At 48.1% G+C, this 22,959-nt stretch overlaps 1 protein-coding gene across 2 annotated transcripts in view; it reads right to left on the bottom strand.

Annotated features, from left to right (window-relative positions):
• Nucleotides 1-4,088, bottom strand: part of Adarb1 (adenosine deaminase RNA specific B1) — a 129,853-nt gene extending 125,765 nt beyond the window's left edge. For both annotated transcript variants that reach the window (XM_038343519.2, XM_038343520.1), the window contains exon 1: nucleotides 3,943-4,088. The gene's annotated coding sequence lies outside the window, so the exon portion shown is untranslated. The remainder of the gene's footprint in view (nucleotides 1-3,942) is intronic.
• Nucleotides 4,089-22,959: the final 18,871 nt, after the last annotated feature.

Consider the following 22,959-nt stretch of genomic DNA (forward strand, 5'->3'; position numbering starts at 1 on the left):
ATTGGCATACATATTCCTAGAGTACCACATGAGTATAAACACTGGGAAGAACAACAGGCAGTATTATCAAACTGTTTAAAAGAAAGCAACAACAACTTGATTATTAATATCAATGATCCTAACTGCCGTGGAAGGCAAGGTAAAGATCTCTGCTGGCCTGGTTACGGAACCTTCTTCATCCACTCCTCAAGAAAAACAGTCACAAGCAGTAAAGAAGAAATCTTAATTAATCTAGTGCAGTGATTCTCAACTTGAGCCCCTTGGGGGGGGGGGGTCAACACTTTCACAGGGGGTCACATTTTAGACATCCTGCATATCATATATTTTCATTACAATTAATAACAGTAGCAAAATTACAGTAATGATGTAGCAACAAAAATAATTTTATGGTTGGGAGTCACTACAACATGAAGCTTGCAGCATTGGGAAGGCTGAGAACCACTGGTTTAGTGGACAGTTTTTAAGTAAAATTGTTGCTAGTTATTTATTCTATTTCATATACTATGAACACATTAAATAAAGGGTTTTATTGATTTATTTGTTGGTTCATCTTACTTATTTTTTTACTGAGCTATATATTTTTCTTTGCTCCCCTCCCTTCCTCTCCCATCTCCTTCTACCTTCTCCCATGATCCCCAAGCTCCTGATTTACTCAGGAGATCTTACTGTTTTCTACTTAAATAAAGGGTTTTAAGTCTAACCATTTCCCTCACACCAAACTGTGGACTTTGGAAACTTTCACGTTAGAAAGACACTGAAAACCATCAAGTTTTCCAGTAGAACTGAACCTCTCCAAGCGTTCATACTAACTTTGATCATTTCCTTAACGTCTGTATAACTTCACTGACGACAATCTCCAAAAGCTGCTTCTAGATAACCTCTGAGCTATTTAAACAATATTCTCTCGTCCTGTGTATTTACATGGCTAATCACAGCACTCAAGGCAATAAAATCCAGTTCTTAAACACAACTTACTGATACAGAAATTTGGGATTAAAGATTATGAGCAGATCTTTCTTGTGCCCATGTATAAATAAAAATCCTACTGTTACACTGTTAATGGAAATTTTAAAACACTACTATTTTAAAAACTGACACAGATCCATAATTCCAGATACTGGTACATTGCACTGGTGGTATAGTGGTGAGCATAGCTACCTTCCAGATACTGGGAGCCTAACACAAGTGGACTGATAGTCTGAGGCCCACGTGGGCTATGTAGACAATGAGTTCAAGGCCAACCTGGGCAACGTAGTGAGACCATTTCTCAAGGCTGAGATATACCTCAGTAGTAAACCACTTGCCTAATATGTGCCAAGGTCTTGGTTCACTTACTCCCCAGTACCAGAAAAAAATTATATTAAAAAATTATATATATAATTATATATTATATAACTGAGTGGTGGGGTACAGAATGGGATGAAGTTGAGCCTATTCTGTGTGCCTTTTGGATGTATTATGTACACATGAATTGCTTGCCTTCCTGAATGTATTATATGCAACTTAAGGTTTTAAAGCTAAAAGCTAAAGTTTTATACTTTTGCAAATATTGTAATTTTATCTCAAACTGTTAATGCTATTAAAGTGATTAGTAGGCAAACTGTCTGTGGGTTTTGTACTGTGCCTGTGGAGGCCAGCACTGTAACTCCAGAGAGGAGGTCCAGCACATAACCAGTTGCAAACTGTTCATTCGCAGGACAAGATGGCTTTAAATGATTTTTTTAAATTCCAAAATATTCTGAAGCAGTTTAGATGCTTTACAACATCACAAAGAAGTGAATTTGCCTATGAGCCAAGATGTGTTTCTCAGTATCTAATCTTCCTGCCTTGGCCTAGCAGCAATGACTGACTGAACACATCATGGAAGATATGTCATTAATTTCTCTCTCCACCATTGTCCTTGCAGAAAGGGCTCCTTCGATCCTTCCAAGTGGAGCTTCGCAGCTGACGCAGAAGTAACTGAATGTGCCCGGTTTCTGAAACCCCTTGACATCTACCAGGCATGGAGAATGCATTCCTTCCCAAGCCTGTGAATTCCACCTCTCCATCACTGTGGGATCACAGCACCCAGCCCAGGGTGTCTCATCCAATATTTATCAAGCCCTGTTGTGGGGTGCCCGTGCTGTGAATCTGCTCCTTCCAGGAGCCTCTACCAAGGGACCATTAATCCTCATTCCAAAGGAACTGTACCAACCAACCTTCTGCCTCCTTTTTCTTCTCTCCCTCTCCAGGGAACCCTCTCAAGCAAACAGGGTAAAGAAGTTTCATTGCCGAGAAAGGAAGAAACAGCAGGCTTCTTCAAACAGCTTCGACACTGCTCTTGAGTCAAAAACAGTTTTAGAAAATGCAGCTTCTTTTCAAAGGTACAGAGAGTAATACATTATTTCTATTCTCGGTAAAAATTACGGTTTGGTCATCTTAATTACGGCACCTAACAGTAAGAAAGCAAGTTTGCTATCAGGCCACTTCATTATCCTTTCAGAATGGAACGCAATAATGGTTTTCAAAAGACGGAAAAAGATGCCCTCCCCAGAAATAACAACCCAAACCTGCTAACTGAAAACATTAACTTTCAACCAGACACAACGGTGCGGATACTCCCCTCATAAATCCCGAACCGACAGGCAACTCCTGTGCCACTACAGTCTAGCGTCCACAGCCCCATCTGACACCTTCTCTGGCACACAGTCACCACACAGTGATTTTCCGACTACCTATGCAAGCGCCTCAAAATTCACCTCCAGTCCCTACTGTCCCAGATGGCTCCCACGACCATCGGGGCACTGGGAACTTCGTCACCCAGGCGCAGGGCGCCCCATGCCGACTCTGAGCCCTCGGGAGGGACATGGACCACCAAAAAGCAGCCTCCCTTCCCCGGGTCACGGTGCCCACTCCCTGGCAGCGCAGTGTCTCCTTTGCAGGACACAAGGCGCTCACCACGGGGCACAGCCTCCCCTATGTGGAGTATAGGGTTAGGATCTCCCTCCTCTGAGAACAGAGTACCATCTGCAGGTTACAGGGTTCCCCCTCCCTGTGACGCATCTTCACCTCTACGGGGCACTCGCCCCCCCTCCTCTGGGTGCAGTCTCCCCTCTGCCAAGCACATGGTCCCTTCTGCAGGGCACAAAGTCCCCAACCTCTGGTACGTCTTCCCCTTCTCCGAGAACAGGGTTCCCACACCGCCCCCCCACCCCCGGCTCAGCCTCCCTTCTGCTCTCGGCACAGGTCCCCTCTGTAGGACACAGGATTCACTCTCTGGGCGCAGCCTCCCCTATGCCAAGCACATGGTCCCTTCTGCAGGACACAGGGTCCCCATCCCCGGACGCAGCTTCAGAGTGACACAAGGTATCTCCTCCCCGGGAGCAGCCTCCCTTCTGCTGGGAACAGGTCCCCTCTCTAGGATACAAGGTCTCCATCCCCGGGCGCAGCTTTCCCCCTGCAGGGCACAGGGTCCCCCTTCCGGGGTGCAGTCTCCCCTCTGCTGGGCAAAGGTCCCCTCAGAGTCCCCTCCCTGGAGCACAGGTCCCCTCCGCCCGGCACACGGTTCACTTATCCGGCGCAACCTCCACTCCGATGGGCACAGGTCCCCTCCCTGGAGTAGAGGGTCCCCTCCGCGGGTACAGCCTCCTGTCCGAGGGGCGCACTCTCGGCTCACCGCGGCGCAGCGCATCCCACGCGGACGCGGCGCCTCCAGGAGCGGACAAGCCGTCTTGGGCGCAGCCTCCTCCCGCAGCGCAGCGCAGCGCATCCGAGAGGACGCGGCCCGCCCTCCCCGCGCCACCCGAGAATGCGCCAGCCACCCCGCAGCCCGCCGCGGGCCCGGGGCCGGGGTCTATAGGGTCTGGGGTCGGTGGTCAGGTCCGCAGCCGCCGGCGCTGCGCGGCCTCAGCCACCTGCCCCGCGCTTACATAAACGCGGCCGCCCGCGATCCCGTCGCCTTACCTCGGGTCACGCTGCGCCCGCGGGCTGCCGACGTCTGGCTCTGGGCGCTGCGGCGGGCTCGGCTGGCCCCGCGGCCCCGGCCAGGAGCCCCTCGCCGCCGCCTCAGCCTCAGCCACCTCAGCCTCAGCCGCTGCCTCAGCCTCTGCCTCAACCTCAGCGCCGGCGGCTCCGCCCCCTCGGCTCGCCCCGCCCCAGCCGCCGCAACCGCGCGCGCGCGCGCGATCGTGCAGGGGTGGAGCCAGCGCCCGACGCCGGCGTGCGCGCGCCCGCGCCTTCGGGCCCCGAACTGGTGTCCCAGCTCGCCTAAGGCGGGAATCGCGAGGGTTAACGGTTAGAACCAAAACACATCTTGTGTCTCCAGGGAGACTCGAAGGGGAGGGAGCCTCGGTCGGTCACGCACTGAGAAGATCGACGGGGCCGGGATTCTCGAACTTGCTCTGAGGAGACCCGAGAGAGCGGGAGCCTCAGATGGAAGGGAGCTGAGGGGACAGGTGGGACCAAGGACCCTAGACATTCTGTAGAAGCTGGGAACTGGGCTGGGAGCCTCGCGTGGAAGCGCGACTGTGGCTGCCCCGCTCGAAGACTCACTGCATCTTATGCGTAGTACCGCGGAATCCCGCAGGAATCATCCCTGGGTCTTCCTCTGCTTTTAAGAGATGGCCCTAGTCACACCCACCTCCGTAGACGTTGAAAATAAGTAGGCAGAGGACCAGGGTCATGGTTTTGTGAAGCAGTGTGTCTGGTCTTGGTCACGGGGAGAGTCCAGGAACTAGAAACGGTAGTAGGTTTTTAGCTTAGACCCCAGGGTCAAGTTCAGGCTCTGCCATTCCGTAGGCATAGCAGACATCTCATTTACTCGCGCTGCTTGTGTCCTCATTTCTTTAAATACTAAAGAAAAGAAGAAAAAGAAAAGGATTAGTAAAAGATGAGTGCAGGTAAGGTCTACTGGGATGCGGCCAGCATTCTGTATGGCCTCTCAGCTGACGAGCTCACCTTTGGGTGCTATGCCAGAATGGGATCTAAAGAGGTCCAGAATTTGAAGCATAAACTGTCACAGGAGTCGTGCCACAGCAGGTCAAAGTTATCTTGACCCATGACTTGGTATAAGAGAAGAACCTGCCCCTCAGCCCAACCCTCCAGTGAGTTCTTCGGCATTTCCTAAAACCTGGGTACCAGGCAGTCTCTACAGGGGTACTTACTTGTTGGCAAGTAAGTAGAAACCATCATTCTTGGACTGCCTACTAGGACTTCAACCCTAACCTATGAATTTGCACGTAAGGACAGCATGTCTGTTTCTGGGTACCACACTGTCCCAGAACTTACTAACTTAAACAGTCACAGTTGGTGAAGCTGGCAAACAGCAGCTTATGCTGTGTTCAGCTAGTTTGATTCATCTCTGCTTCATGGGTGATCTCACCCCCAGAGGCCATGTTACTAAGCTGGCTCATGTTGCTTCTTGTAAAGGCTGTGGTCTACCCACAGGAAAACAAGTTCCAGCACACGGGGCCTTGGCAGCCACTGCACACATCACCTGCTTTCCTGTGACTGACTAAATTGAAGTTCCTGGCCTGACACAAGTAAATATGAGAGACAGATGTGGATGAAGGAAGCGTCTTCAGTCAGAGGCCGTCACTTGGACAGACCTTTGGTTCGTTGTGGACTGTGATAGCAAAACCATAACTACGCCAGCCTCATCCAGGAGTAGCTAGGATAGTCGATTTATCTGCTGTGTACACTGCCAAAAAACTACCTTGAAGTGAAGAGAACAGGACACATAAACAGAAACAAGAAAATGACATTCTGATGGCCTCTCGGGTGTCTGGTGGTATCATGTGCATGGGCGAGTCCACTGATTAGAAAGACATCTTCACCTTCATAGTCTAGAAGTCGATCGTGTCAGGATGCCTGATAGGAGCATAACTGTGGAACAGTCCCGTGTAAGGAGCATGTGTGTTGTGCTTAAACCGTGCAAACCCACTATGCCACATAGCCGTGACACTGGACGGATCGTTCACCTTCCGTCGGTGGGAGAGATGTGTATCCACCTGATAGCTTGGTCCATCACTGATGACCAGAAAGACTTGATGGTGCAGTGTTAGGAACCGTCATGGATACAAATGTGAGTTATAGGACCCCGGAAATCCAGTCTAGTGGAAGAAGCAGGAGGCCAGTGGCATTTGAGCTGCTCCTTTAGCAGGAGTGAAGATGGTGATGAGGGTGCCCAAGGTGGAGGAAAGAGTATTTGTCACCCCAGGAATTAGGAGAACTGCTGCCAGTATTCCCGTGGAGTCGCCCTGATTGGCCCCCTTCCATCTTACACCCTCCCTCAACTATCAGGAGGTGAAATCTATTGAGTGACTAAGCTGCAGGGGATAAACAGCTCTGTGGCCTGTTTTTATACACTTCACAACCTAAGAAATCATTTTATAATTAACATTTAATGGGAGTGAAAATAAAACAGGCTTATGTGGTTTGCAACGCTTAAAATCCATCTAGATTGTAAATCCATCCTTTACATTAAAGAAAGAGAGAGGGGGAGGAGGGAGGGAGGGAGAGAGAGAGAGCGCCAAGTAGGATCTACCTTTATAGTTGGGTATTAGGTCGGCCTCCATCATGCTGTCAAAGTATGTAGGCTTCTAGGGAAGAAAACAAGTAAAGGCAGCAGCTGGCTGATAGACACCAGTTTTAGTGCCCATAGGGTCCCAGGTTAGATGCAGAGAGCATAGGTCAGGTGGAACTAGAAAGAGTTGTTTTGTGAACTAGATCTCAGTGAGACTAAGGAGGCTAGATTGATGCCACAGCCTGAGAGGGAGGACCAGCCGGTGCTGGAGGAGATGGCGGTATGTGCTGCAGCCGGGAGAAGACAAAATCCAAGGTCCTTCTGGGCTCTGTTGAGTGTGCAAGTCTGTCAGATGCTCAAATAACACCATCAACACACAGAAGAGCAGAATCGGAATGAGGCCGTTCATTTAAGACCTGAGAGTGGGAAAGGTCACCAACCACCTACAGAGAGTGGAGAGAGGAGCAAAGAGGAGCTGGTACAAAGGAGGACCCCAGAGACAGGAGCCAGTAGAAAAAAAGATAAAAACCCGTCGGACTTGAAAACAGGAGGTTATAGTGACCTTGAAGATTCAGCAGTGTATCGGGGACACTGTTAACTACAAAGAAAAAACTTCAAATCTCATGGCCCATTTTCTTAAGTTTTATTTTTGTGGTGCTGGAGATCAAATCCTGGGAGCCATGGAGCATTCTACCACTGACTCACACTCTGACCTCAAAACCTAAGCACGACAAAGTAGAGACTAACCTCACTAATAAAATCCAAAATGATTACAGAACTCGGCACACCAAACTCAGTCACAAATAAAGTAACAATATCATGTTCCAAGTTACATTTTTTCGAAGAACATGACTTTGTGTTAACACTTTGACATTTACTAATCGCATCAAACCTGGGGCATCACTGTGTAATAATCTTAGGAGCTGCAGAAAGGGGTTTTGAGAAGCCAATTTTGGTGGACCAGGCCTTGTAATCCTAGCACTAAGCAGACTGAGGCAGGAGGATAGCTCGGACTCCAGAATGAAACCCTATCTCAAAAAGGAAGAAAAAAAGGGGGGGGGGATAAAAGGCTTCTAATAAAAGCCAGCATTGTTTTTATTTGGAGAACTACTCTGAAAAGTAAGAGCAAAAGAGAACTTCCTCAGTCTGAGGAAGCCTGTATTAGGATTCTCTAAAGCAGCAGTTCTCAACCTGTGGGTCACAACCCCAACCCCAAATGACTCTTTTACAGGAATCACCTAAGATCATCAGGAAACAAATTTACATTACAATTCATGACAGTAGCAAAATTACAGTTATGGAGTAGCAGTGAAAATAATTTTATAATTGGGGGTCACCACAACATGAGGAACTGTATTAAAGGGCTGCAGCATTAGAAAGGCTGAGAACCACTGCTCTAAAGGAACAAACTGATAGAATAAATATATATTACTGTCCAGGCTTGCTTTCTGTTGTTATAAAAAAAAAAACCACCATGACCAAAATCAACTTAGGAGGAGAAAGGGTTTATTTCAGCTTAGACTTCCAGATATATAGTCTATCACTAAGGGAAACCAGGGCAGGAACTGAAGCAGGAACCATAGTAAAATGCTGCTTACTGGCTTGCACCATGTTTCTGTACGGCTACCATTTTTATACAGCCCAGGACCCCCTGCCTAGGGATGGCACCTCTGGCAGTGGGCTGGGTCTTCCTTTATCAATTAGCAGTCGGGGTAATGCCCCCACAGACATGATCACAGGCCAGTCTGGTTGTGACAGTTCTTCTATCGAGATTCCCTCTTTTCAATTAATCCTAGGTTATGTTTAGATGAACAAAAGACAAACCAAGACAATTACAAAGGCAATTTATTAGGCTGACTTAACACACTACACACTGGGTCGTCCAACAATGACCAGAGAATCTGAGAACCTGCTAGATGCTTAATCCATGAGGCTATATGCCTCAGAGGTCCCGCTTTGTCACTGAAGGTCTGAAGGACTCCTGGACAGCCACTGGTCACAAGTCCACATTGGAAGGCAGAAGCAGCTAGGCTCTGATTACAGCGAATGATAGCAACAGCAATATCTCAGGAGCAAAGGTAGTCAAAAGCAATAGATCTTCCCTCTGATCTCCTTATATCCAGGCTGCCACTGGAAGGTGCCCACACCTGAGAAAGATCTTCCCCGCTCAAATCCTTCTAAGAAATGCCCTTGCACTCCCACTCAGAGACTCATCTCGCAGTTGGTTCTGATCCAAACTGACAACCGAGATGAACCATCGCAAAAGCGGTCTATGAAAACACCTGAAACAAACTTAAAATGCCAAGAGTATTCTCTAATTTAGACGCAAGATAGGAATATTACTCTTCTCCAAACTGCAACTGCCAGTGTCTAGTCAACCCAGCAAGACAGGCATGGAATGAAATATGTAAAGGGAGAAGTGGATATAGCCACGTATGACAAGTTTTAAAAAGACAGGATTGCAGAGTTCAGAGTTGGCATGCACGACTCAAAAATGACTTTCTGTGAATCAACAGCGTGTCATTTAAGATTTAATTTTAAGGGGCTGGAGAGATGGCTCAGTGGATAAGAGTGCCTGTTGCTCTTGCAGAGAACCTGGGTTTGCGTCCCAGCACCCACATCTGTAACTCCAGTTGCATGTAATCCAATGCTCTCTTCTGACCTTCACATACACGTGGTGAACATACATATATGCAGGCAAAACACACATGAAACGAAATTAGGAAGTCTGGCTGAACATTGGCGGCACATACCTTTAACTGCAGCACTCAGGAGACAGAGGCAGGTGCATCTCTGAGTTCCAGCCTGATCTACAGAGCGAGTTTCAGGACAGCCAGGGCTACACAGAGAAACCCTATCTCAAAAAACAAACAAAAAAATTAGTAAGTCTAATTTTTAAAGTTGAATATACTTCTGTGTCTGTCTCTGTGTGGATCTGCACACGTGAGTGCAGCCCCTGAACAAGGAGGTTGTGAGTGAACCAGAGGTATGGTAGGAACTTAACTCCAGTCCTCTGCAAGAGCAGCAATTGCTTTTATATATTGAACCATCTTTCCAGTTCAACCCCCAGCAAATAGAGATTTAGAAAAAACATCACTTTAGGGCTGGAGAGATGGCTCAGCAGTTAAGAGCACTGCCTGCTCTTCCAAAGGTCCTGAGTTCAATTCCCAGCAACCACATGGTGGCTCACAGCCATCTGTAATGAGATCTGGTGCCCTCTTCTGGCCTGTAGGCATACATGCAGACAGAATACTGAGAATGCTGTACACATAATAAATAAATAAATCTTAAAAAATGTCAAAAATACAATTAAAAAACACTTTATAGAAACTACAAAAGTATGAATTTTAAGAATAAACCTAAACAGTTTATGATCTTTGAGAAGAAAAAGCATTTTTAAAAAAAATCAATGAAAGAGCAACTACATGTATAGCCACACATTGTGTTAGTGGCTAAGCAGAAGTCACTATCAGTCACTAGGATCCTGTTAAGTATCCCACCATGAGTCCCATGCAGCTTGGCCGGTCCTAAGGTACGTAATGGGAGGCTGGCAATCTAGAAAGGCCAAGGTGCTTCTAAAAAGAAACTAAAGCCAAGGATTTGCATTTCCACTAGCACGGTGTACTGCTCAGTTACAGGAAAGACTTGTGCGGAAGTGGGCATAGGGACCAATGAAAACAGGCACACACATATGTTGGTATATGACAAGGTGTTAGAGACCAGTGGTGAAAAAGATGACCAGCAAGTGCTGCTAGGACATATGTCCACTTGAGGGGAAATGGAATTAGAAACAAACTTCCTACTATGCGGAAGAATCGGTTCCAGGTGAGGTCGAATCTTGCATTTCTCTATTACTGGTGTGGTTGGACATCTTTACGTACTTTTCTGAAGTATCTGTTTTTATATTTCGTTCATTTTTATTAAACTGTTGACTTTTTGTTATAGTTTTCGTTACATTCCTGCTGGAGTAAGACACACTGCTTTGGCAACTAAAGGGCTGTCGCTTGCAAGGAACCTGCATCGCCCAACAGCGACTATAAGCAAACTAACCACAGATTTCTTGGTAGGGTGAATAGAGTAGTGGTTTAAAGCAAGGAATGATGATGCTGTTGCTGCAGTAGATGTAAAATTTGGCTTTTTACACCGGCTGCCTGATTTTTCTGCTATGTCTAACCCTTCTCTGAACGGTCTCTGCCCATGCCTCCAGACATACATTCTTGGGCTCCAGCTTTAAAATACAAGAGGCCCGAACCCTCTCTGCTCTCACAGACAGTGCCAGTTTCCCATATGTTTTCTAGCCACTGTTGCATCGTGACCTGCCCATGGTCTATCGTACTTCCTTCTCCAACAGCCATAGGACTGAGCGTATTGATGAACTGACTCTCCACATGGGCACACCCTTTGGAGAAGGGCTACGAGGTTGCTTTTTCTCTTACCCCATTCTTTATCTGGACACAGACTCTCTCCAGTTGTGAGTTATAAATATCTTCTCTCACTCTCTGGCTTGCTTTTTCATAATCTTAATGGCCTCTGATAAATAGGAGTTCTTAATTTCAGTGTGAGCCAATTTGTCTTTTTCCTTGTGGTTAGTGTCTGTTGTGTCTTGGCTAGGAAATCTCAGCTACTTGTGTAGTCATAAAGATACGCTGCCATTAGCTTCTTGACGTGTCCTTACCATCTTCCACTTTACGGCAATCGTCCACCTGCAACTTTTTCTCTGCCCTGTGTGAGATAGAAGTTCAGATTCAGCCTGTTTCTATTGAGTGTCCAGTTAGCCCATCATTCAGTGCGTTGGTACCTTCACAGTGAATCAGGGGCCGGGGGTGTGGTGGTGGTTGTAGGCACATCCCTCCACAACAATGTTACTTTTCTTGGAGGTGGTTACCTGACTGTCTCTGTACCAATACTTGCTTCCTTAAACACTGAGGCTTATAGTAAATGTTTTGACTACAGCATCACCATCTAGTTCTGTTATTTTTTAAAACATTTTCTTGGCTGCTGTTGGTATTTTATATTTTCTGAGGACAGCTTGTTTTGAGATGGAGCCTCACTATGTATCTCTGGTTGGCCTGGAAGTTGCTTTAGACGGGGCTGACTTTGAACTTGTGCCAGTCTGTCCCCCTCATCCCGGGACTGGGATCACATTCCCAACGCTATGCCCAGTTCCGCAGGGTTGTTGTTTTGTTTGTTTGGTTGGTTGATTGGTTTTGGGGTTTTTTTGTTTTGTTTTAATGATCTTTCAGGTTCATCAAAAGGCCTACTAGAATTTTTGCTGGAATTACACTGACATCATCAGGCCTGATGGACAAGCCTGTAATTCCAGATGTGTAGGAGGCTAAGGCAGGAGGATTGCAATCAAGGCTTGCCTAGGATAGTTTAAGGCCAGAATGGGTAACCTAGACCTGTATCAAAAATTTAAAAGTAGGGTCCAGAAGAGGTGGCTCAGTGGTTAAGAGCACCAGCTGCTCTTCCTGAGGACCCAAATTCAATCCCCAGCACCCACATGGAGGCTCACAACCATCATATCCCATCTCAAGGGATCTGACACCCTCTTTTCACCTACAGTGTGCCAAGCATGCATCTGGCACACAGATATACATACAGGTAAAACACTCATACACATAAATGAATCTTTTAAAAATGATTTTTAATTAAATATTAGGAGGCTAGAGTGATGGCTCAGCACTGAAGAACACTGACTACTCTTCCAGAGGACCCACCCAGGTTCCAACACCAACACCCACATGTTGGATCATAACCCTCTGTAATTACAGTCCCAAAAGCTCTGACACAGGACCTAGGCTCAACCACTAATGCTGCCAAAAAAAAAAAAATCACTTTTTAGTTATATGTCAATTTTTCAAGAATGAATATTCTCAGACTTTTAAAGGTGGCAATTTGTGCTTATCTCTTTCCTTTCCTTTTATCTTTTTGAGGCAGGGTTTCTCTGTGTAGTCCTGGCTGTCCTGGAACCTGCTCTATAGACCAGGTTAGCTTCAAACTCACAGAGATCTGCCCGCCTCTGCCTTCCAAGTGCTGGGATTAAAGGCATGTCCCACCCCCACCCAGCTTGTGTTTATCTCTACACTTACTTAAATACTCTTCAGCTGCTCTCACGAATTTCTGTGGAGATATTTTACATATGTAAGAAATAAAAGATAATGATCTCCTAGGCAGTGGTGGTGCACACCTTTTGACCTAGCACCAGGGAGCAGAGGCAGGCAGATCTCTGAGTTTGATGCCTGATCTACCATGTGAGTTCCAGGACAGCTAGAGCTACACAGAGAAACCCTGTCTCAACAAAAAGAAAGAAAGAAAGAAAGAAAGAAAGAAAGAAAGAAAGAAAGAAAGAAAGAAAGAAAGAAAGGAAGGAAGGAAGAAAGGAAGGAAGGAAGGAAGGAAGGAAGGAAGAAAGAAAGAAAGAAAAAAGAAAAGAAAAACAAGATAGTGATTCATTTTCAAAAGTGCCTTGAGTCTGCTTAGGTCCAGCCAGCTGAAGTTCAAATATAAAGCCAGCCTTGCATTCAGGAATAAGCCAACTTGGGACTAGCCTTGCAGATAACCAAGAATTTCAGTCAGGAATCTCTCTGCTTGGCTATCTACCCAGAGTCTTGCTTCGTGGGCTACTGTGGAGGCACAAGAGTGATGGAGAATCCTTGGCACTACAGCTGGACTCACTATGGCCTGGCTGCCCAGCACTGCCTGCCCCACCCCCCCGCCACCCATTTGCTGTATCCTGGTGATGCTGTGGCTCAGCCTAGGAGAGGGCTGTTAAGTCCCGTTTTCTATGAAGCCATTGCAGGTAGCTCTGGATGTGGTGAAAATAGGTCACTCACTGGACATGAGTCCTTCCTCGGGTTTCAGATTCCTCATCAGAGAAGGTACAATTGTCTCAAAGGGAAGTCATCTATTTTAAAGTAGATAAAAATAATATCTAAACATCAAAAACAGACTTCTAAATGAAAGTCATTCTTTCAACCTCAACTGGGTACCCGACCAGGCCCTTCTTACCTGTGGTGGGACGTGTCAGTCAGTGTTTAAAAGACCAAGATCTAAAGGGGGAAAAGTCTCCACCTGTCCAAGGCCAAGCACCACAGGAGTATGCAATAGAGTTACTAGTGAGAACTTCAACAAGACTGTGCAGGGGAGGGTCCCACTTGATTTCCTGTCACACCACAAGTAGGAGTGAAGGAGAGCCCCCAGAAATCCCCAAGGCAAGGAGAGGACAGCCAGGCCTTCCTGGGAGAGGATTTGGAGAGCTACAGCCCAGAGTGTTCAGGCCCAGGACCAGTTTCCCTCTGCCTCGCTGTTCCAGGGCCACATTCCAGAGGGATGAGAGCATTTACAGTCTGTGCGTATCTGTTTGAGTCCCATACATACATACATCAGCCCACCTATTTTTTGCTTTCAAGAATTCCACTTCTATTTTTGGTGGAATATAAAATCTTTGACTATTTCCCAAAATGGAAAAGCAGATTTCCTTCCTTGACTGTCTGGTAATATCTGCGTTTGCATTTGGTCTGTGCTGACAGGGAGATCTGTGAATCCCTCCCCATCTCCCAAGTGGCAGCTGCCTGAGTACACCACACAGATGGCGTTCCTCAAGCCCTACTTGCCAGTATCCCCTAGGTAAACTTGAATAAGGGTATCAGGTATACCCACTACTCCACTAAGGCAGCCCCTCCGTGAGGACCCAGACCTCCAGCCCCAGAACCTACCACTTGCTGGGTGGGTAGGTAGGTGTTAGGGGAAAAAAGGAGAAGAAGGAAGGGGTGAGAGGGGGAGGGGTACCCCCTTGTATGAACTGCAGGATATGAGGCAGATACTGGCAGGGAGGGGGGTTCTTATAATGAAGCTAATAATCAGAACTTCAGCAAGATTCAAGAGTGTGGGAGGTAGGGGTGTCCCAGTTCAGCCACCATCTCCTTAGGACTGGAGATGAGGGAGAGCCAGGAATAGGTGGCTCAGATTCCTGCCATGCTGCTAAAAGGAAATGCCGAACAGCGTGGCAATCTCATGTGCCAGGGGATGAGGGCTTGAGCTCAACGAGGAGACCTGTTCCTAGAGAGTAGCAGAGCTCGGAGCTATAGCTGCTCTCCCTCCTCACAGTTTGGTTACCAGAAAAGCCAGCTCCTTCATGCAGTGTTTCCCAGGGATACCCAGCCCTGCCCACCCCATTGCCACACCCTCTTCTCACCAATCACTAACTCGTTTCATTAACATACAATTTACATATGGTCTAAAGTCAGGTGGGTAATGTCTGACAAATAGAAACTGGAACCAGAACCCCAGTCTGGAGCTACAGCAGCTGTTACCCCAGAAAACTCCATCAGAGTCAGGCCTCCAGCCAAGGGAAGCCTGCCTTCGGATTTCTCACAGCCATGGGTCTATTCCTGGACTCCCCATTCTGTCCCATTGATCTGTTTCTCTTCATGGCAACACTACACTGCCTTGAGTGTGTCTGCTAAATCTTTAGGCCTGCCAGGGATGTCCCGAGGCATTTCTATTTCATTAGCTCTTATTCCAACGGGCAGTATCTACAAAGGGCCCTGCTGGGATTTTGATGAGGACAATTGAACCTGTAGCCTTTTCAAGAAGACTGAACTTGACCCTGCTACTGCTGAGTCCTCCAGTCAATGATCCTGGTATATTCCTGGCTCTGTTCATGGTTATTGTAATGTGTGTGTATGGGGGAAGGGGGTGATGAAGATGTCCCCTGTGAGATAAAGGAAGGATCTTCCTAGCCTTATTTTCCTAAGAGATTTTTTCTCCTCACACTTACTGAATTCCATAGCTTGTTTTCTTCTGCCTTCAGAATGATGTCAGAATGTTTCTGCTTTGTCCTGTTAAAATACTGAATCAAGTCAACTGAAGTTCAAATGTTAAACCAACCTTGTATTTCAGGAACAAGCCCCGAAGGTGGCCCAGAATTACAGTCAGGATCTTCCTCTGTTTGGCTACCCACCCACCCAGAGTGTGGCTTCATGGGCTACTGCGGAGAGGCACAAGTGGGAGAAGCAGGGAAGGAGTGACTTACAGATAGACGTGAGCACCTCTCCGTTCAGGAGCCTGAAGGTCTAAGAATGTGGCTACAGACCTGGTGTCTAGTGACTGCCCATTTTCTGATACACAGACAGGCTTCCTGCTGTGCCCTTATGCATTAGTCCGTGGTCTCTTCTATAGAGCCACTAACCCCAATCATGAGAGCTCCATTTTCAAGTGCAAATCTCCTTCCCAGATGCCGGTCTCCTAATTCTACCACCTTGGGGATTAAGATTGCCACATATGAATGCTGGAGGAACATGGACATAAATACCACTGTACTCCCCAATGACTTAGGTTGCCTTCAATTTTTCTTGGCTGCATTTCGAAGTTTTCGGGAGGTAGTCCAGTACCAACTACCAGTATGACACAGAGGAACAGCTTGACAGTTTCTCTTCAGTTTCATAGGAGAAGAGCCAAAAGGCCAGTGAGCATGACACACATGAATCTTGGCCATGATTCATGGCAGTTACTCTTGTGAGAGTCTCAAGATAGCTAGGAAGGCATGACAGAGGCTGCAGAGGTCACCAACCTCTGCACGTCTGTGCATCTTTTAGTGAAATTTAGCCTAAGGATCTTATGCCTTTGTTGGTATTGTAAATGATAGCCTTACAATTCATTTCTAATTGCTCCTTGCTTGTGGATAGAAAAGGAATTGAATTTGCAGATGAAGCTTATACTTTTTTTTTTCTTTTACTGGTTTTCAAGTCAATCTCATAAAGTCCATGCTGCTCTCAAATTCTCTGTGTAGAAGTGGATGATCTTGAACCCCTGACTTCCCAGCCTCCATCCCCTGAGTACTGGGATGACAAACCTGTGCCACCACACCCAACTTAACCTTCTGTTCTCCAGCTTTGCTGTGCTCACTCACTTTTGTGGTCCTGGAGAAATTGGAGTACATTTTGGGTAATTTTTTAAGGATTTTTCTGCATTAGCATCTAGTCATACTGTCCATGAGTTGAGATAGACTCGCTTCTTCTCCAGCACCAGTATGATTGTCTGTTCTCTTGCCTGATTGCCCTCACTAGGACCTGTGCTATAGGGTCACGGAGTGGACGATGGGGTTTATGGGAGAGTGACACAAGACGATAGGCTCAGACATCCCAGGAAGTCATGCAAGACATGGCAGTTCAAGACCTGGGCCCAGAACTGGCACTGGCGGAGGGGCCTGCTTCCCACAGCCCACTGGCAAAGTGTTTTCTGTTCCAGAGCGGTGAGCATCAGCTAGATGCTGATATTCTGTCTCATTCTCTGAATCTTTTTTTTTTTTTTTCTTTTTTGAGATAGGGTTTCCCTGTAGTTTCTAGAGCCTGTACTGGAACTAGCTCTTGTAGACCAGGCTGGCCTCGAACTCACAGAGATCCACCTGCCTCTGCCTCCCGAGTGCTGGGATTAAAGGCGTGCGCCACCACCGCCCGGCCTCATTCTCTGAATCTTAATGTGAGAGGACATCTTCCTGTTAAAGGCTCGTCTCAGTATCTCTTTTGTCTCTTTCTGGTTTTGCCTTTTCTTAACATTTCCCTTTTGCTCTTTGTCTGAGTTCCTCATTTGTCATACATGTCATAAATATTTTCCCCTGGTTGTTACTTACAGTTTTATTTATTTTTACGTGTGTGTGTGTGTGTATTTGTGTATTTTAGACAGGCTTTCTCTATATAGCCCTGGCTGTCTTGGAACCCACTGTGTAGACCAGGCTAGCCTTGAACTCTCACAGAGATCCACCTGCCTCTGACACCCCCACCTCCCTTCTCCCCGTGCTGGTATTAAAGGCCTGGCTACTCACGGTTTTCTTAACTGTTCAAAAGGCTTTGCCCTCCTATTTGTGACCCGTTCTTATCTCTGAGTCACAGTGAGCACAGTGTTCCCAGCCTCCAGGTAAAGCAGCCACCTTCTCCCAGCACTGATATGAGTTTGCGGCTCACATTAGGTTCTCTGCCCACAGGAGGCTAACTCACAGGTGAGAGGGAAGGGGTCATTCTCATCTCCTCCTCAACGATGCCCAGAGCACACCCCAAGAACTCAAAGAGCAGATTTGCCCCAGAGATGCTCAACACCCCCTTCATCCTAGGCAGAATCCAGTGCCCTTGGCCTGTTTTTGCATTTCTTCTCCATCCCAGCTCCATCTGCCCCTCCTGTACCCCAAGGCCAAGGTCATCTCTGAAAGAACTGCTGGAGCTGCCACCCTCTGCAGACTTTGTCATGGTTTTCTAGCTTTCTCTGAGAATTTCACTGAGTAATTCTCATGAGTCGTGGCAAAGATTCATGTATGTGATCTTCAGTGGCCTGTTAGCTTCCCTCAGTTGCTTTTTCTTTGGTAGTTTCTCTGGGAGTTGGTGCTGGACCACACCCAGCTCACCCTTGTGAATGGGTAACATTCCTAGGCAATCCAGGAGTGTTTTTGCCTCCTTACTCCTTTGTCTTGTCGCTTGCCGTATTGTTTGCCTGCACAATGAGCATACTTTCCTCCTGTAGGGAACAGCCAAGTCTCTTCCAGAGCAGGGGTTTTTAAAAGCAGGAGCCACCTCTCCTAGGGCTTTCAGTGCGGAGGGGAGGGGCAGGCTTGAGTCTGCAAATTACAGCCCCGTGTGCCTTAATATGCCCTAAAAATACCTCCTATTTGCATCTCCTGCCAGCCAGCGTTTAAGAGACTCTTTTGCTTGAGGATTCCTGGGGAAGGGACAGCACCATCGCTGAGAGCGCCTTCCCGCGTCTCCAGCTCTAAGTCACCTTCCAGGAAGAGAGGAAACCGGAAAGGGCAGGAAGCGAGATTAGTGCTGACAAACGGAGGAGACTCTGCCCTGCGTGTCAGCTCTTGGGTTTTGTCTTCCTTTTTATAATAAAGGTTTTCATGATTTTTTTTCCTCATGGCTAATTTGAGATTCCGGTTATTTAAGGAGCCAGAGATGGAAGCCAAATGACTCAGCCCCACAATGGGGAGGGATTTCCTTAAAAGACCTCTCAGTTTGTGGGAGCGTGGACCAGCATGACTGTTCACAACTTGCTCCTCACGCCGGGAGCTGCCGTTCAGACACCAGACCACGTGGCAAAGAGCTCGGTCTAAAAATACTGTGCTTGCCCATCACAAAAGCTCCTGCTCACCAGAACGGACAGAAGCCACGGCTTGCCTTCGCCTGCTGGAGGGAGCCCAGGGCTCTTTGAGCAGCTGGGTGCAGTGGCCGCTACACCTGGCTGCACAGCCTCTGGACTCGCTGCTGAGCGAGAACGTTGTCTAGGTCTGTCCCTGCAGCTTGTCACCTGCAACCAGACAACCCACTTATGTTCCTGGCACGTTTGTCAGAGGAGCTTTTCAGTCCTTTGGGACCTATGCACCCTGCAGACAGACAGATTTCTAGCCTGTGCTCTCCCTCCCTGGTCTATAAGGACTCTGGACACTGCTGTGTAATCACCTTCTGCATTTGGGGAAGTCATTTTCGTGGGGAGTCCTAAGAGTGAGCCTGAGGGTGCCAGGATCAGAGAAGAAATTCCCCTGTTCAACCTTCACAGACACTAAGCTGGTGATCATCACAGATCTGGTCCCCATGATGCCCACCTCAGGCTGGCAGGTTGCACATGGATGGGATCCAGAACAAAATGTCTGCATAACTCTCCATTCTGATTCGAGACCTGCACTAGGCCCAAGAGAAGCCACTGGGTATGATGTTCAGGGTCTATAGAGCCGCATGGCCTGTGGCCTCCCTGCCAGTGTGACCTTTGCCTCCAGGAGAGAGCCCAGTTCAGGGGCAGCAGGTGAGAGTTAACAAGGTGTCTTTCCCCTCGTCCCTGCAGCAGTCACTTCACCTGAGTCCTCAGACTAGCCTTGGTTCTCAGATGCTGACATCCCGAGGTCCCAGGATCAGATTCCACTCTGTTGCCCTACACCAGCTCTGGTATCTGAGGGTGTCGATAGTGGGTGCATGTGGACAGCATGGGTCTGAGTGGCTTGATGCAGAAATTATCTTATTTTATCCTCAAAGGTCACGTGACTGGGCTCAGAATCCTGAGGTCACACCTGCATCCCTCACAGTGGTATGGAGCCCCTGTGTTCGAGGAAGCATCTAAGGTTGGCCTACATTTGCATTCCTTCCCTGCGTTGCAGACTGTGACACCTTCAGGAGTCATTTGCCCATCCCCCACTCTCAGCAATGGCTGGCTTCCACTATCTGATTCCGGGTCTCAGAAGCCATCATTGTGTATTTTGTCTTTTGGTTCTTTTTGGTCATTTCAAAAGGGTTAAGGATGATCCTTGCTATTGGGTTGTCAGTGACATTAGATCAGCTCATTTCTATCTTCCATCTTCTCTATCACAGAGCAATCTCCATGGCCCCAAAGTCTCTGAAGACAGAGGACACAGGTTGACTTGTTTCCTCTGTGGGTGAGAAACTGTCCTTCTCTGACCTAACGCAAAGCGTGACCTTGACGTGCTCGTCACAGGTTCAACGACTCCTAGACTCTGCTTGCCTGGTTCTGCACTGACCCTCAGCAGGCACTTCATACCCTGATGTCTTAGCTTCCACTGAGGTGATATCTTACAGCCCAGCCCAACCTCCTATCAAAACATCCCTGAAGATAAAAGAAAGAGATGAGCACTCTTTCCAATGCACAGGGCATGTGAACGTTTGTCAGGTGAATGAATGAATGAATGAATGAACTATCCGGGTCCCAAACCTGGGCTTGTTCCTATACAATTTCAGTTTCCTTGCTGTGGAATTCAAAGCTGGGACACTAAACAAAACAGAGTTTTGCAGGGCTCTGCACTAGTGCCCACTCCTCACCCCTGCTTGGCATTCTTACCTAGTGCCCATCCTTACTTGGCTCCCTGTCCCTGTCAGAGACCAGCCCAGGCACACCTTGCCTCCCCTCCCCCAACTAACCTACACTGTAGGGCTGCTGCCTTGGCCATTTTCAGTGAGGGGCAGGTAGAATGTCATCACCTGAGACAGGCTGACCAGAGATGACCTCATCCCCACTGCTGTCAGCTGATCCCCTTAAGCATCAGCCTGAAGATGAACTCAGCTGACCACATGGTCTGCATCTGGCCCCAGAGGACCAAGGGAGAAAGACCTCAGCAGTAAGTTTGTATGTAGCCAGGCCATCGTCTGAATCCCCCGTGAAGCTGTGTGAGGAGCAGCTGGTCACCAGGCTGGACTTCACCAGGGGTCCGCCTCGGCTCCCCTCCCATCTTTCAGGCTCCCAGACCGCCAGTCAGGACTCGGGACATTTTGGTGGGGATGGGGAGGTCATCCTTTTTGTTGTTTGTTCAGTTACAAAGAGTTTAATTTTCTGAATATGTTATTGTTAGATCAAACATTGGTCAACATAGATGAAACGGTGGCAAGGGTCTCTCCATTCGAAGTCCCTGGAGGGTTCAGAAGCAAATGCCTAACCGTAAGCAAGTCCCCTCTCTCTCCAAAAGCAACAATAATTACACACACTTCTTCGCCTTGCCTTTACAACTCATAAGACACTCGCACAAAAAAAAAAAATGAGCACCAATGTGGCTGGCCCGAGATGGTGGCCCCCACCTCCAAGATGGCTCATGGTCATACAGTGCATCCGGGGAATGAACCATGTCCTTGTCCCTGTAGAACATGTGGAAGCACACGTGACTGGAAAATGAAGGTGGACTCCTTCTCCAACCCTAGGAAGTGCCGTCTCAAGCGGGGTGTTGCTGCAGCCTCAATCCGTACTGCACCTTGGGCAGGGAGCCTAACGATGGCCACAGTGCTGTGGGGCAGACGGAATGAGGCTGGACTCCCAAGTACGCTTCCCAGTAGAGTTGACAAGGCATACAGGGGGCTAGCAAGGGACAGGGCAGGGAGAGGGGCCTGGGAGGGAAGGAGAAGCAGCCATTTGCCTTGAACTTGTACCTTTTGAGGGCCCAGAAGCCAGCCAGATGGCAGGTCTGTGGGCCGTGAGCTGTCCTGGCGGTTAGTTTCTGTTGTCAATCCTGCCATCCAGGTCGCTGCTTAGACATCATCTGGGATATTTCAGTAGTCACCAGACTCAGTGAAGTGACTGTCCTTCAAGGTCACGGGCCTGCCCAATCAACTGAGGCCTGATTTCTATGGGCCACTCTCAAAGGGAAGGTGTGCCCTCTCTTCTTCAAGTTGACAAACCCAGCAAAAGTGAACCACCTGGCAGATATGGGGATGGGAGGGAGTTTGTCGCATAGCCCAAGCTGGTCTTGAGGCGGAGATCCTTTTGCTTCAGCCTCCATACCCATAGATGTCACAGGGCAGGGTGGGATGGAGGTAGTATGTGCACTCATGCCCTAGTGCCTACAGAGACCAGAAGGTGGCATCAGATGTCCTGGAGCTGGAGTTCCAGGCAGTTGTGAGCTTTCTGATATGGGGGCTAGGAACTGAACTTAGGTCTCTGGGATAACAGACCCCTCTCTTTCCAGCCCCTCTTGAAAGTTTTTAAAAACCTGTCTGCCTCAGCCAAGGGGACGTGCTTGCTTCAAGGCCCCTGGAAGCGATTGTGCCTGGAAGTTGTGTGGGTATGGTGCAGTTGCTTAAAGCCCTGCTCCATTACTGCCCCAGGCTTCAGAGCCAAGTTGGCATCTGAAGGACATTTATGCAGTTAGTAGTCTCTGGAGGCCTTTGGTTTCCTTCTAGGCTTCCCCTTTCTCAGAACAGTGCCTTGTCCATTTTCCCATCAGAAGGACCAGCCCAAGGCATTGCTCACCCACAGCTTGGGCTGCTGCTCAAAGCCTGGATCACAGAAGAGCAGTGGCTATCAAAGGGTAAACGACATGTGCATTGCCCGGTGGTGTCTGGCGGAGTGTAAGTGGATCCAATGACTTGGAGGACTTATAAGATTCTAACTCCTGGTTATATGCAATTAATCAACCACATAGCTTCTTAAGATCAGTTTGCATCCCACATAATGACACCTGATTCACGTTCACTCTGCCAGAGGCTGCGGTAAGAACCTCACGTGGTTCCACTCATTCGACTCTCAAAACTGCCCTCAGAAGGGAGCGGCAGCTGAAGAGTAGTCATGGAGCCACGGACAGCTGGGCCAGGGCCAGCCTCACATCCAGGATACCAGTAGACTCACGCAAACCACAGCAATTCTCCCCACATCAAAGCATGGCTGTCCTCCTTGAAGCCTGACTTCTGAAAGTCATTTACATGCACCCCAACACCTGCTGTGGGGCTCCTCTCCCACCATGCACAGAGATGGGTTTTCAGCCCAGGAAAGCAAATGCAAAGGTGTGAACATGCGGGGAAGCTGCACCCTGACCGTAAGTAAGCATGGAGGACAAAGTCGCAAATCACAATGGAAGGACGCAAACAAATCAGCACTATGGAGTAACAAGCAGGGTGCAGGGGATATTTGCAACAAGTGTGGGAAACAAGGGCTTGGTGTCTTGGCTAATTCTGAGAGCGATAAAGTCACCAATACTACAA

Source organism: Arvicola amphibius, chromosome 9 (assembly GCF_903992535.2).
Source record: "Arvicola amphibius chromosome 9, mArvAmp1.2, whole genome shotgun sequence".
Taxonomy (NCBI): Eukaryota; Metazoa; Chordata; class Mammalia; order Rodentia; family Cricetidae; genus Arvicola; species Arvicola amphibius.